The sequence below is a fragment of the Spermophilus citellus genome, assembly GCF_964194105.1.
Source record: "Spermophilus citellus genome assembly, chromosome: 6".
In the NCBI taxonomy this organism is placed as follows: Eukaryota; Metazoa; Chordata; class Mammalia; order Rodentia; family Sciuridae; genus Spermophilus; species Spermophilus citellus.
The window spans coordinates 44085965-44091964 of NC_138187.1; positions in this window are offsets into that span (position 1 = coordinate 44085965).

Genomic DNA, 6000 nt, shown 5'->3' on the forward strand with positions numbered 1-6000 from the left:
TGAAACTACTTTACTGTGTCAAGTTTCAAGAAGCTAGCACAAACCGTGTTGGATTTAGAGTTCCAAATACATCTATCAATATAGGAGAAAACAGAGTGAAACCCAAAAATTCATACTGTTACTGGAAATGAACGCTTCAACATAGAAGAACGAAATTTGGGGAACCAAGTCGCCTTCGTGTACTGATCATTACCTGAAAGTATCATCCAGTTTGGGTGAAAAAATATTTGCTGAGATTTCTGGAGATTCGTAATTTTTGGAAGCTTGGCAACCCCTTTACATGAAAGTGTTTCAGCCAGTCATTGCTAAGGGTACATCAAGAGGAAACAAACCATAGAGATAGAACGTGAAACTACTTTACTGTGTCAAGTTTCAAGAAGCTAGCACAAACCGTGTTGGATTTAGAGTTCCAAATACATCTATCAATATAGGAGAAAAGAGAGTGAAACCTAAAAATTCAAACTGTTACTGGAAAGGAACGCTTCAACGTAGAAGAACGAAATTTGGGAAACCAAGTCGCCTTAGTGTACTGATCATTACCTGAAAGTATCATCCAGCTTGGGTGAAAAAATATTTGCTGAGATTTCTGGAGATTCGTAATTTTTGGAAGCTTGGCAACCCCTTTCCATGAAAGTGTTTCTCGCCAGTCACTGCTTAGGGCTACATCAAGAGGAAACAAAACATAGAGATAGAACGTGAAACTACTTTACTGTGTCAAGTTTCAAGAAGCTAGCACAAACCGTGTTGGATTTAGAGTTCCAAATACATCTATCAATATAGGAGAAAACAGAGTGAAACCCAAAAATTCATACTGTTACTGGAAATGAACGCTTCAACATAGAAGAACGAAATTTGGGGAACCAAGTCGCCTTCGTGTACTGATCATTACCTGAAAGTATCATCCAGTTTGGGTGAAAAAGTATTTGCTGAGATTTCTGGAGATTCGTAATTTTTGGAAGCTTGGCAACCCCTTTACATGAAAGTGTTTCAGCCAGTCATTGCTAAGGGTACATCAAGAGGAAACAAACCATAGAGATAGAACGTGAAACTACTTTACTGTGTCAAGTTTCAAGAAGCTAGCACAAACCGTGTTGGATTTAGAGTTCCAAATACATCTATCAATATAGGAGAAAACAGAGTGAAACCTAAAAATTCAAACTGTTACTGGAAAGGAACGCTTCAACGTAGAAGAACGAAATTTGGGAAACCAAGTCGCCTTAGTGTACTGATCATTACCTGAAAGTATCATCCAGCTTGGGTGAAAAAATATTTGCTGAGATTTCTGGAGATTCGTAATTTTTGGAAGCTTGGCAACCCCTTTCCATGAAAGTGTTTCTCGCCAGTCACTGCTTAGGGCTACATCAAGAGGAAACAAAACATAGAGATAGAACGTGAAACTACTTTACTGTGTCAAGTTTCAAGAAGCTAGCACAAACCGTGTTGGATTTAGAGTTCCAAATACATCTATCAATATAGGAGAAAACAGAGTGAAACCCAAAAATTCATACTGTTACTGGAAATGAACGCTTCAACATAGAAGAACGAAATTTGGGGAACCAAGTCGCCTTCGTGTACTGATCATTACCTGAAAGTATCATCCAGTTTGGGTGAAAAAATATTTGCTGAGATTTCTGGAGATTCGTAATTTTTGGAAGCTTGGCAACCCCTTTACATGAAAGTGTTTCAGCCAGTCATTGCTAAGGGTACATCAAGAGGAAACAAACCATAGAGATAGAACGTGAAACTACTTTACTGTGTCAAGTTTCAAGAAGCTAGCACAAACCGTGTTGGATTTAGAGTTCCAAATACATCTATCAATATAGGAGAAAACAGAGTGAAACCTAAAAATTCAAACTGTTACTGGAAAGGAACGCTTCATCGTAGAAGAACGAAATTTGGGAAACCAAGTCGCCTTAGTGTACTGATCATTACCTGAAAGTATCATCCAGCTTGGGTGACAAAATATTTGCTCAGATTTCTGGAGATTCGTAATTTTTGGAAGCTTGGCAACCCCTTTCCATGAAAGTGTTTCTCGCCAGTCACTGCTTAGGGCTACATCAAGAGGAAACAAAACATAGAGATAGAACGTGAAACTACTTTACTGTGTCAAGTTTCAAGAAGCTAGCACAAACCGTGTTGGATTTAGAGTTCCAAATACATCTATCAATATAGGAGAAAACAGAGTGAAACCTAAAAATTCAAACTGTTACTGGAAATGAACGCTTCAACGTAGAAGAACGAAATTTGGGAAACCAAGTCGCCTTAGTGTACTCATCATTACCTGAAAGTATCATCCAGTTTGGGTGAAAAAATATTGGCTGAGATTTCTGGAGATTCGTAATTTTTGGAAGCTTGGCAACCCCTTTACATGAAAGTGTTTCTCGCCAGTCAGTGCTTAGGGCTACATCAAGAGGAATCAAACCATAGAGATAGAACGTGAAACTACTTTACTGTGTCAAGTTTCAAGAAGCTAGCACAAACAGTGTTGGATGTGGAGTTCCAAATACATCTATCAATATAGGAGAAAACAGAGTGATACCTAAAAATTCAAACAGTTACTGGAAATGAACGCTTCAACATAGAAGAACGAAATTTGGGGAACCAAGTCGCCTTAGTGTACTGATCATTAGCTGAAAGTATCATCCAGTTTGGGTGAAAAAATATTGGCTGAGATTTCTGGAGATTCGTAATTTTTGGAAGCTTGGCAACCCCTTTACATGAAAGTGTTTCTCGCCAGTCAGTGCTTAGGGCTACATCAAGAGGAATCAAACCATAGAGATAGAACGTGAAACTACTTTACTGTGTCAATTTTCAAGAAGCTAGCACAAACAGTGTTGGATTTAGAGTTCCAAATACATCTATCAATATAGGAGAAAACAGAGTGATACCTAAAAATTCAAACTGTTACTGGAAATGAATGCTTCAACATAGAAGAACGAAACTTGGGGAACCAAGTCGCATTAGTGTACTCATCATTACCTGAAAGTATCATCCAGTTTGGGTGAAAAATATTGGCTGAGATTTCTTGAGATTCGTAATTTTTGGAAGCTTGGCAACCCCTTTCCATGAAAGTGTTTCTCGCCAGTCACTGCTTAGGGCTACATCAAGAGGAAACAAAACATAGAGATAGAACGTGAAACTACTTTACTGTGTCAAGTTTCAAGAAGCTAGCACAAACCGTGTTGGATTTAGAGTTCCAAATACATCTATCAATATAGGAGAAAACAGAGTGAAACCCAAAAATTCATACTGTTACTGGAAATGAACGCTTCAACATAGAAGAACGAAATTTGGCGAACCAAGTCGCCTTAGTGTACTGATCATTACCTGAAAGTATCATCCAGTTTGGGTGAAAAAATATTTGCTGAGATTTCTGGAGATTCGTAATTTTTGGAAGCTTGGCAACCCCTTTACATGAAAGTGTTTCAGCCAGTCATTGCTAAGGGTACATCAAGAGGAAACAAACCATAGAGATAGAACGTGAAACTACTTTACTGTGTCAAGTTTCAAGAAGCTAGCACAAACCGTGTTGGATTTAGAGTTCCAAATACATCTATCAATATAGGAGAAAACAGAGTGAAACCTAAAAATTCAAACTGTTACTGGAAAGGAACGCTTCAACGTAGAAGAACGAAATTTGGGAAACCAAGTCGCCTTAGTGTACTGATCATTACCTGAAAGTAGCATCCAGCTTGGGTGAAAAAATATTTGCTGAGATTTCTGGAGATTCGTAATTTTTGGAAGCTTGGCAACCCCTTTCCATGAAAGTGTTCCTCGCCAGTCACTGCTTAGGGCTACATCAAGAGGAAACAAAACATAGAGATAGAACGTGAAACTACTTTACTGTGTCAAGTTTCAAGAAGCTAGCACAAACCGTGTTGGATTTAGAGTTCCAAATACATCTATCAATATAGGAGAAAACAGAGTGAAACCTAAAAATTCAAACTGTTACTGGAAATGAACGCTTCAACGTAGAAGAACGAAATTTGGGAAACCAAGTCGCCTTAGTGTACTCATCATTACCTGAAAGTATCATCCAGTTTGGGTGAAAAAATATTGGCTGAGATTTCTGGAGATTCGTAATTTTTGGAAGCTTGGCAACCCCTTTACATGAAAGTGTTTCTCGCCAGTCAGTGCTTAGGGCTACATCAAGAGGAATCAAACCATAGAGATAGAACGTGAAACTACTTTACTGTGTCAATTTTCAAGAAGCTAGCACAAACAGTGTTGGATTTAGAGTTCCAAATACATCTATCAATATAGGAGAAAACAGAGTGATACCTAAAAATTCAAACTGTTTCTGGAAATGAATGCTTCAACCTAGAAGAACGAAACTTGGGGAACCAAGTCGCATTAGTGTACTCATCATTACCTGAAAGTATCATCCAGTTTGGGTGAAAAATATTGGCTGAGATTTCTTGAGATTCGTAATTTTTGGAAGCTTGGCAACCCCTTTGCATGAAAGTGTTTCTCGCCAGTCAGTGCTTAGGGCTACATCAAGAGGAAACAAAACATAGAGATAGAACGTGAAACTACTTTACTGTGTCAAGGTTCAAGAAGCTAGCACAAACCGTGTTGGATTTAGAGTTCCAAATACATCTATCAATATAGGGGAAAACAGAGTGAAACCAAAAATTCAAACTGTTACTGGAAATGAACGCTTCAACATAGAAGAACGAAATTTGGGGAACCAAGTCGCCTTCGTGTACTGATCATTACCTGAAAGTATCATCCAGTTTGGGTGAAAAAATATTTGCTGAGATTTCTGGAGATTCGTAATTTTTGGAAGCTTGGCAACCCCTTTCCAAGAAAGTGTTTCTCGCCAGTCTCTGCTTAGGGCTACATCAAGAGGAAACAAAACATAGAGATAGAACGTGAAACTACTTTACTGTGTCAAGTTTCAAGAAGCTAGCACAAACCGAGTTGGATTTAGAGTTCCAAATACATCTATCAATATAGGAGAAAACAGAGTGAAACCTAAAAATTCAAACTGTTACTGGAAATGAACGCTTCAACATAGAAGAACGAAATTTGGGGAACCAAGTCGCCTTCGTGTACTGATCATTACCTGAAAGTATCATCCAGTTTGGGTAAAAAAATATTTGCTGAGATTTCTGGAGATTCGTAATTTTTGGAAGCTTGGCAACCCCTTTGCATGAAAGTGTTTCTCGCCAGTCAGTGCTTAGGGCTACATCAAGAGGAAACAAAGAATAGAGAGAGAACGTGAAACTACTTTACTGTGTCAAGTTTCAAGAAGCTAGCACAAACCGTGTTGGATTTAGAGTTCCAAATACATCTATCAATATAGGAGAAAACAGAGTGATACCTAAAAATTCAAACTGTTACTGGAAATGAACGCTTCAACATAGAAGAACGAAATTTGGGGAACCAAGTCACCTTCGTGTACTGATCATTACCTGAAAGTATCATCCAGTTTGGGTGAAAAAATATTTGCTGAGATTTCTGGAGATTCGTAATTTTTGGAAGCTTGGCAACCCCTTTACATGAAAGTGTTTCTCGCCAGTCAGTGCTAAGGGTACATCAAGAGGAAACAAACCATAGAGATAGAACGTGAAAGTACTTTACTGTGTCAAGTTTCAAGAAGCTAGCACAAACCGTGTTGGATTTAGAGTTCCAAATACATCTATCAATATAGGAGAAAACAGAGTGAAACCTAAAAATTCAAAGTGTTACTGGAAATGAACGCTTCAACGTAGAAGAACGAAATTTGGGAAACCAAGTCGTCTTAGTGTACTGATCATTACCTGAAAGTATCATCCAGCTTGGGTGAAAAAATATTTGCTGAGATTTCTGGAGATTCGTAATTTTTGGAAGCTTGGCAACCCCTTTCCATGAAAGTGTTTCTCGCCAGTCAGTCTTAGGGCTACATCAAGAGGAAACAAACCATAGATATATAACGTGAAACTACTTTACTGTGTCAAGATTCAAGAAGCTAGCACAAACCGTGTTGGATTTAGAGTTCCAAATACATCTATCAAT